This window comes from Herpailurus yagouaroundi, unplaced genomic scaffold, assembly GCF_014898765.1.
Source record: "Herpailurus yagouaroundi ecotype Mexico unplaced genomic scaffold, PumYag 209, whole genome shotgun sequence".
NCBI classification, from domain to species: domain Eukaryota; kingdom Metazoa; phylum Chordata; class Mammalia; order Carnivora; family Felidae; genus Herpailurus; species Herpailurus yagouaroundi.
The window spans coordinates 2,929,840-2,939,784 of NW_024412440.1; the positions used below are offsets into that span (position 1 = coordinate 2,929,840).

At 38.3% G+C, this 9,945-nt stretch overlaps 1 long non-coding RNA gene across 1 annotated transcript in view; it reads right to left on the reverse strand.

The window, feature by feature from the left end:
• LOC121016142 (uncharacterized) overlaps positions 1-6,013 on the reverse strand; it is an 11,277-nt gene extending 5,264 nt beyond the window's left edge. Inside the window, exons 1-2 of the long non-coding RNA XR_005784129.1 lie at positions 5,404-6,013; positions 4,515-4,552 (exon numbers count right to left, since the gene is read on the reverse strand). This is a non-coding gene — a long non-coding RNA (uncharacterized LOC121016142). The remainder of the gene's footprint in view (positions 1-4,514; positions 4,553-5,403) is intronic.
• Positions 6,014-9,945: the final 3,932 nt, after the last annotated feature.

Here is a 9,945-nt window from a genome sequence, read left to right on the forward strand (position 1 = left end):
GCCTGACATGGGGCTCCAACAGTGGAACCATGAGATCATGACCTGAGCTGAAATCAGACATTTAACCAACTGAGCCACCGAGGCGCCCCTGATTAGAATTCTAAGGGTCATGATCTGTGAATCACATTTTTAGGTTATTCCCAAAATTTTTTAAGCATGGGAGTTAAACACTCAAGTATACTTTTTAAAAGTCACCAGAAAATGCCCCCCGGAACAGCTGGACACCATGAAAAACCATGATCCATATTGTTCGTATGAAAATGAAACAGTACAATCTCCTTATTTGGCCTTCAATATTGAAGTAACATAGCCAATTACAGAGGAACATTCTGATAGGTATTGGAAAAGGGATCATTTATTCAGAAAGTTCTTTGGAGCACATTCTATTCCATATGGCTCTACCAAGGAAATCCCAAATTTGAAGAAAGCAGCCCATTCATTTAGGTAGCTTCCAACATATTTTAAAAATTAATGTGTAAAGAAATGCCCTAGGAAGGCTTTTCATTTTTAAACCGAGTAACTTGCCTGTATTAGCTGCCACCAGAATACTCATAATAAAATCTGAAATTTACAATGTTCTAAGAACTCTACAAATGTGCATATTGTTTAAGTAGTTGTGACAGAAACCACATGATCTGCAAAGCCTTAAATATTTACTATCTGGCTTACCCCGCTGGAAAGAAGTTTGCCAACCCAGGACCAAACGAAAGCTAATGATTTTTTTTAACCTCTTCCCTGCTTCATTGCTTTGGTTAAATGTTGGTTTCTATTGTTGAGTAGTCAAAACTATCAGTATTTAAATTCTGCAGTTTGAATCTACTTAAGAATCAGCAATCTCCCATCAGCTGTCATAAATTTATACTTTGCTGACAAAAATCTCTACACAGCCCCTTCTCATCTGGATCATACACCTGCTTTCTAGGTACTCCTATGATGCAGGTCTCATCTGACTTTTATAAGGAAGATACAGGACCACCTTGGAGCTATAGCATCTGTTTCCAATTATCTAACAGCAAATGATTAGGCAATTAGACATTTTAAAGTCTATTTTTTATCTATGTAGCTAGTAAACTCTAAATTTTGGTCCCTAATCTCACTTGTAGAGACCATGTTTTTTCCATGAAAGGTGGTGGTTTCTGGGCCAACATGCCCTTAGAAGGGGTCAGCACTAAAAGAATCCTTTTAAGGGACTGAGGTAGCACATTGGGAAGGAAAATGTGGACTAGCTACTTATAATCTATTTACCCCCTTCATCTGAACAATTGAAAAACTCCTACAGCCGCCTCCCTATCCATCTTTCTATTTCTTTTTTCCTTTTCCTTCTTTTCTCATCTCCTGGAGAAAAAAAAAGAGTGGATCCAGATTATTAGAAAAGAAAAAGCAATAGAGAATCATTAGTTCAGTTCCTTCTCTGCTTACACACTGGCCCCAGCTCTGTCCTTAAAGCTAACACTGCCATGCATTTTGCTGTGAGATAAGTTACAAACTCAACATAAAAGTCACCAAAAAAACAAAAACAAAAACCAGCAAAATGTCCTAGAGATTTCAGCCACATGCATTATGTACTCACTAATTAACACAAAGCCTAAAGAGTAACCTATAGAAGCAATTAGGTCTAAACCAAAAGGAAATCATACTGTTTCAAACAGAAATGTTAATAAATATGGAAATCCTGACCTATAGCTCAAGGGTGTTGTCAGTATTCAAATTACAGTTTGAGTCAAGGCAGGAAGAAACAAGGTAAAAAAGAGGACAGCACAGAGATTAAGAGGATGCTAGAAGAACTATTGAAAATGTGGCATGATCTTCAGGAGGAATGACCTTTACCTCTGGCAATAAAGAAGTCTTTGGAGACTTTAGCTCAGATCCTTTCCACAGAGCAAAGGGAGCAGAAGGTGGATATTCACACCCATGGAAACTAGAAGTAGAAGCAGACTCTTCAGATCCAAAGGACAAAGATAAATAAAAGAGTAAAGCTTTAAAGCTTAAAAACCCAAGGCTCCTTCGTGTCCATGTTTCATACTTTCCTATTCCTCTGCAATACAGTAGCCCTAATTAAAAGCAGTAATTGAAAGAGGGACAGAGAGGAACGGTGACCAGAGAAAAGAAAAGCAGAGGAGGCCATGGGGCAGGTAAAGAACATGAGCAAGAATGAGCTGGATACCCAGAGTCGAAGACAGAAAGCTGACTGGAAAACAGATGGGATTGGGAAACAAATTTAGTAGAAAAGCAGATTTGTGGAAAGAGGGAAAAACAGCACTGGGGAGGCAGGAACGGATGGAATGCAAAACAACAGAGAAGGACCTATCGAAAATCCCCAAAAAGCAGCAAGGAGGAAGAGGAAGTAAAAGCAAAAATAAAAGGAGAGAAGGGATTAACCCAAAAGCAGTTTAGGTTTGTTTACCAACTAGTATTACAAAAAACTAGTTGAAAATAACCCCAGAAATTTGAAACCACAGTGAAACTGTATGTTATTTTAAATTTTACCTCAAAAGAGAGTGATACTAATTTTAAGATCTTAGGCTCTGGATGGGAGAAGATTAGGATACGCTAAGATTTGAAGTACAGATTGTGTAAATTCCAGAGAGTTCAGGAAAAGAAACCTCTTTCAACATAACTGGCTATTCAAGGGCAGTTACAGGAAAAAGAATCATCAGATGTCGAGAATGGTGTTCTTTTAACATGCTCTAGGGTAGAACGCATCTTTACTAGTCAATCCACCTGCAGCAAGAAATGGAGAATAAAAAATTGCACTGTTACTGTGTGCCCAGCACAAAGTAAGGGCTCATTAAATATTTACTGATAGAATGAACTCATCTTTTTTATTATTACGGTGAAATAAATATCATGGGTTAAGGACATTTGAAATCCCAATTCAGAGTTGTAAGAGGCAACTAAATCTTTCTAAAACTGTAACAAGGTATGAGCCAAGGTATTGCTTAAAAGGGATCAACACTTGAACTACTATGTGTAGAACAAGATTCTAAGCACTTTCTTATCTTCTTTAATCTTCCCAGCACACCTGGAAGATGATGATTATTCTCTCCAATCAACAGTTTCAAAAACTAAGACTCAAGGAATTTTAGTGTATCACCCACTAGTCAATAAGGACTTTTGAGGACTGGAACTTGTGTGCCAGAAATAAATTACACAAAGCCAGGGGTTTTAACCTATTTTGGTCTCGGTTGTTTCTTCCTAGATAAATGCCTGACACAAAGAAGAAACTAGACAAGTACTTATTGAACGAATACATAAGTGAATGAATGCCTATGTATGATCAGACAACTGATCATATGGCTAGGGGAAAAAAAATACATAATCTTGCCAACTGGTCTCATTTTAAATTCATGATGGTTAACCTCCAAAGTGGACTCCTAGCCTTGACATAGCAATCCAAGTTCTTTCAGTCCCGTGTGTATGTATGTATGTGTGTGTGTGTGTGTGTGTGTGTGTATATATATATATATATATATATATATATAAAAGTATTTAAAACTGTGAGTCAGGATGAGATCACTTCACGTAAGTGCAGGGGGAAAAAAAAGATCTAATGTTTAAAAGCCAGAGAGACCAGGAAAAAAAAAATTGAAAATAATTTTAAGAGCAGCTAGTGTGGCAGGCCAAGACTTAAGAGAATGGTATCCCAGCAGCAAAGAGAAGGGAGTATCTCAAAAAGGGGATAATTAGTCAGTTTCTCTAAGAAACACATGTGCATGCAGGTTTCCTAGGGACTGCTCTCAGGATTAGCACCTGTAAGGAACTGGGAAACACAGGACAGTGCAGAGGGCTTGACTAACGTACAGGGAACTGGAAAGTTAGGATAGATAGTCCCCTACCCTCTTGAAGCAAGATGCCCACATACACCTCTCATTGGATTCAGCTGGTCTCAAGATTACCTAATACTTCTCCTGCTTCACTTTCTATTATCTAGATTCACCTTACCCTGGGAGTAAATCCCAAATTCCCCTCCAGGCGAATAATTAAAGTCTCAGCACAACCTGAACAGAGAAGGGCTAAATCTGCTGAGAAAGGGACTTCACAGAAAAGAGGGGCAGGACTTGACAACATGTTTACTCTTCCTTTTTCACTGTAAGTTTCCTCCAACACTGGGTTGTGTGTAGTCTACATCAGTGACATAGTGCTTGCCCTCTCACCTTGAGCATTTATGCCATCAGATGGCACCAACTATTTTACCTCCTTACAGCAGCTATAAACAGTCTCAGGGAGGCTTGCTCAGTCCTCGAGGATTTTGGCTTCTGGGCTCCATACCATTCTTTCCAATACTATTTTGGTCCTAATTCGTAGAGAGTTCAATATCCACAAGCTCATTTCAGTTGCGGGACCTCTCTTTCAAGGATCCTGTTGTCTACTTTGTCTTACCCATCCACTCAGGTGTTCATACCTGAGAACTTAGCAATACCAAAAACTGAAACCGTAAGCTGTCTATATCAACCAGAGAAACAGAACCACTAAAAATTTAACAAATAGAACAGAAATGGGAGCTGGTTACTCACCTTCAGTAAGGCTGTTATCTTCATGTCCAATGCTAGAACTGTCCACAGGGCAGGCAGTTAAAAAGGAAGAATATAAAAATGGAGAGAAAACAAATTAGAACCCACAAGGACAGATGGGAAGCCATTTCAGTCTCTCACCACTTCCAACCTTAAGCTGGGCACCTTGCTGCTGGAGATACTGAGGCCCTCCATGAAGGAGTGAGACACATACCTGACCCAAGGGATGGAGAAGCTGAAGGAGAATCCAGGGGGTGTTGTGGTGGCCGTCTAGCTGCTGCCCAAAGCAACGAGATAACCCAGCAAACAGGCAACAACGTACATGAGCTACAAAGCACGCACCCTGTTTTTGAGCATAAAAACAAGATGACTGTTACCTTGATCCCACCCTCCCCCTAAATACAAACACGCCAGAAGGTAAGGTGGTTCAGCTGGACCAAATTGTCTCATTGAAAAACCACCATCCCCACCTCCCATAGTTTTAATTTAAACTAGATACTCCCTGGAAACCAGCTGCTATCCTTCCAGCTCATTACCTCTAGAACTCTTCCAACAGTTCTTTGCTACTACTCCAAAGTGTCCAATAATCCAGCGATCCTTTTAAGGTGCCTCACAGTCACTATATCCTCATTTCCTCTGTACCCAGTTTATTATTGGTATCACCCCCTTGCATAAACCCATATCTCACCTTCCTCTCTCTTTTCATCATGCTCACCTGTTCAAACATCACACACACCGCACATACACACACAATTAAATCCAACTCTCCACTTGCTGCCTGAACCAGCACAGCTGGACTATTACTGCAAAAAAAAAAAACAAAAACAAAAACAAAAAACAAACAAAAAAACCACATAACCATTCTAATAGACCTTACTTTGAGTTCACTCACCTCAGATGAAGTCCTCATGCTCTCCAGCAGCCCTACTATATTTCCCCAGGATACATAGATACACCATCTCAAACCCTCTCCATTTCGGGCTTCTCTTTAACCTTCAAACACAGCCTCCATCTTTCACGCTCAGCTCATGATCTTGCTCCTATTTGTATCTGTTATCTACTGCTGCTTAATAAAACATACTGAAAGGTAGCAGCTTAAAACAGGAACAATGATTCAACTCACTGTTCTGTGACTTGGTAATTTGGGCTGTGTTTACTGTGTTCTCAGCTGGGTTCACGCGCAGGTGTGGGCCTCAACTGAGATGGCTGGGAAGGCAGAGGCAGCTGGGCGCCCCATCCACATGGATTTTCACTCTCCATCATCATTTCTAGAATGAGAATGGAAGCTTCACGACTTCTCAAGGCCTAGGGTTAGAACTGGAAAAATATCACTTCTGCTGCATTCTATGGGACAGAGCAAATCACAGGTCAAATTTAAAGAATTGTGGAAACAGACTTCACCTCTTGATGATAGGTCAATCTGTGGCTATTTCTAGAACCTATCAAATTGTTTTATTACCCATTAAAAGGACAATGGATCACAAATAAGGACAGAAAGCAAAAGAAATGCCATATCCATATTTTTCATTTTACCTGTTTTATCAACATTCTCATATAAATACAGATTATCAAAATTTATTCAATATTTGTGCTTTGTGCTTTCTTAATTTAAATATTGATTGAATTAGGGGTGTCTGGGTGGCTCAGTCGGTTGAGTGTCCAACTTTGGCTCAGGTCATGATCTCACAGTTCGTGAGTTTGAGCCCCACATCAGGCTCTGTGCTGACAGCTCAGAGCCTAGAGCCTGGAGCCTGCTTTGGATTCTGTATCTCCTTCTCTCTCTGCCCCTCCCCTGCTCATGCTCAGTCTCTCTCTCTGTAAAATAAATAAACATTTTTTAAAAATTGTAATAAATAAGTATTGATTGAATTACACATTAAATGTTCTCTGATAGGGATCAGCACAGTATGGTCCACAGGCCAAATGCAGACAGTGAATAAAACTTTTGTAAATAAAGTTTTATTGGAACATAGTCATGTTCATTCATTTATGTAAATCTATAACTGTGTTCATACTACAGCAAAGGAGTTGTGTAGTTGCAACAGAGATAGTATGACCCATAAAGTCTAAAATATTTATCTGGCCTTTTACAGAATAAATTTGCCAATTCCTGCTTGATGGCATCATTTTTCCATCTCTGAGTAAGCCTATTGATTCTACAAAATTCTAGCAGACATGATGTCCATTATTCAAATCCCAGTGATTTATGCAAAAGAACTACCTCAACAGTGCCACACTTTATAGACTCAACCTTTGTGTTCCAAGAAATTTCTTTGGTAGGCTTTTCAGATGCTGCCACATAAAATGAAATATTTATTCCATATAACAATAGAACCAAAAATCCCCTGCGAAGAACACTTAGTACAGCCACCTTTTCAAATAGCACTAACCCTAAGTAATGCATTAGATCGTCTTTTACTTTATCAAACCATTAATCAAGCATAAAAGAGTAATACTTAGATATAGCTCTAAAGTATTATTGCACTTCAAAATCATCCAGGGAAGTTACTAACAGGCTGATTCTCAAGCCCCATCCCTCAGATACTACAATCCACTAGGTTTGAAGAATGGCCCAGGAACCTGCATTTTTAACAAGCACTACACTGATTTTGATGCTGGTGGTCTAGAGACCTCATTTTGAGAAACTCTAAACTAACTAAGGTGAGTAAACAGAAATAAATTAGGCTTAATTAATCATTGCTTTTACTGCTTTGTTTTCTAGGGAAAAAAAAAATCAGTATCCCCATAGTTTACCAGGTAAATAATGTAATACATCATTTCCTTAGAATTTTTGCCAGGGTTGAATAGAAGGTCATTGTTAGGCAGTTTGGAATCTATTCCAAAAGTTACTTTGCTCAACCTCTTTATGGTCATCCTGATAATATTGATTATATCTATATTTTACCAGCATTTTAAAATTATCAGAAGTATTGGACCTTTTTAGCATTTTGGAAGGCACTTCTCCATTCCCCCCTCTCTCCTTAGAACCTATTACAATACAGTTTGCTGAGATTTTTCCTTTAAAAAAATGTAATGGAAAAAGAATTGAAATTAAAAAATTAGATGTGTCATCTGTGTATGCAGACTCAAAGCAAATTTCTCACTTGTAACATGAGGGGATCATACTGACTATGCTTTGCTATACCTCACATATTTGACAATGTGTGATTTTCTGCTCTTTACATTTATATCAAGACTTTAAAGATGAATTTCAAGTGTTCACATCTATACTTATTTAGGGAATAAAAGTAGATTAAGAAAGTTCTCATATTGTCACAGATATTGTACTCTCTTTAGTAGGTACCTAAATAAAAAAATAGGAAACTGTACTTTAAATTGACACCCATTGGAGGAAATGGTATTCTTTTTTTTTCCTTTTAAATCCATGAATACATGGAAAGTTACATTTCATTACAATTTCAATTTTGTATGACTCTATCACTGGAATGCTTCTCATGAAATGTAATGACAGTTTAGGCCATTGGTTCACCTATGAATAACTCAGATGTTTTAGCTGGACGAATTCTCATTCCATGTTGACTATTTTGCTACTACCATAAATAATGTTCAGGCAGAGCTTTGTGGAGGAAAATGAAGAAATTTTTTGCAGTACTTTTGATAGTGTACACATGGAAATGCCCAAAATTGTTCTCCTTCTTTATTATTTTGCATTTATATAGCACCTTCTATATGACTAAAAACCCATAAAAATTGAAGGCAATGAATTGATGCCTGAGAGAAATTTAATAGAATAGGACCCAGAATGAGGCACAGAAGAGAAACAATGCTCCTGTGATTATGACTTTATAAACAAATCCAATTGCTTTTTGCTGTGCGGGGTTTGTTTGTTTGTTTTTTTTTTTCCTGTTTGTATACCCATACCACACATATGGAACAATAAATCCAGCAGTTTCCAGCAAAGGCATCAAATAGCCTAGATGTCAAAGAGACAAAGGAATGATACGCTCTTGAAAGTGGCCATGAATGTCACCAACTCAGAAGCCACAGCTTTTTGAGCAGGGTGTCCCTGAGCAAATACACTAACAGCAACAGAAGTAACACTTTCTATTTATATACTACTTTTTTAGGTAGTAGGCATTACCCTAAGTATTTTACATGCCTTGTATCATTTAATTTTCACAAAACACAGAATCTTATTAGGAAAGTATCATATCCCACTTTTAGTGATGAGGATTTCAGTGTTGGAGGTTAAAACTTTGTGTGCCAGTTATATTGTCAGAAAGATGCAGAGCCCATGAGCAGATCTATGTTCAACCACAGGTGTATCTTCACTCAGGCAAGTAATGACTTTCTTCTTTTGGAGAATTCACTCTTCATCTTTCCCATTCTCCAACCCAATATCGCATCCACTTTAGAGGCTATTGCCTTGTTTCTGTTTCCATTGAGAGCCCACCAAACTCCTCAACATGCAGTAGGTCCTTAACAAATGGTTGTTCTTTTCCTTTTCTCCCCACTATGAATAATTACTCTTCTGCCTGGTTCAGCTCTCTACTCTCTGAAGTGGAAGCCATGTGGCTGATAAACATACACTCGGTAAAAAATAAATGATGAAAACCAATATTAATCAGTTATCTTGGTATATTTGCATTTTAACATGAGATTGCTGAAAACACAGCACTCAGTCTAAAGGATCCATTTCAGACTCTGTGACAGGCTAGTGGTAGAGATGTTGGAGGGTAAGAAGATCTCAGAGTAACCAACCATCCCAGTTTTCCCAGACCAAGAGGTTTCCCAGGACATGGGACTTTCAGTGCCCAAATTGGACCATCCCAGGAACATCAGGGTCACCCCACCCTAACTTCTCTGAAATAGCTCCAGTGATATTCCCTTAGGGCTAATCCACTAGTGTGGGAAAGGCTGTACATTGTTTTGTCCACCCAAACAGATACACATAAACATTAGCTGAGGAGAAACTTTGAAAGGAATGGATAATGGTATAAGTGTGTGAAGCAAAAACAAAAATATATGACCCCAAAACATGCTTCTAATATCACTGATCAAATTTCATTTTTAAATACTAAAGGGGACCCTAGGATCATGGGAATTCTATACAATTACATGACACAGTTAATTTGTATTTTTATCCCCCCGCCCCCACCGGGGGGGTGGTGTGGAGGAAACTTATTGAAATATTGAAAATTTGTTCAATATAGATAAACTTACTCAAAACGAAGCTTACTAGCATCACATGTGTCTATAGACACACTTACTACCTCATGACATGAGGAGGAGTTCATGAGACCAACGTAGTTACTTATTTACTGTGACCAAAATGCTCAGTGATTTGTATTTCAAGGTAAACTATAATATTGAAACACTGTAATTTCAGATTTTAGAACCAGGTCAAGATTTTTTCTGTAAGATAGTTACCCTTAAAACTTTATAATATCTGTGTCCTATATCTTCTAGAAAT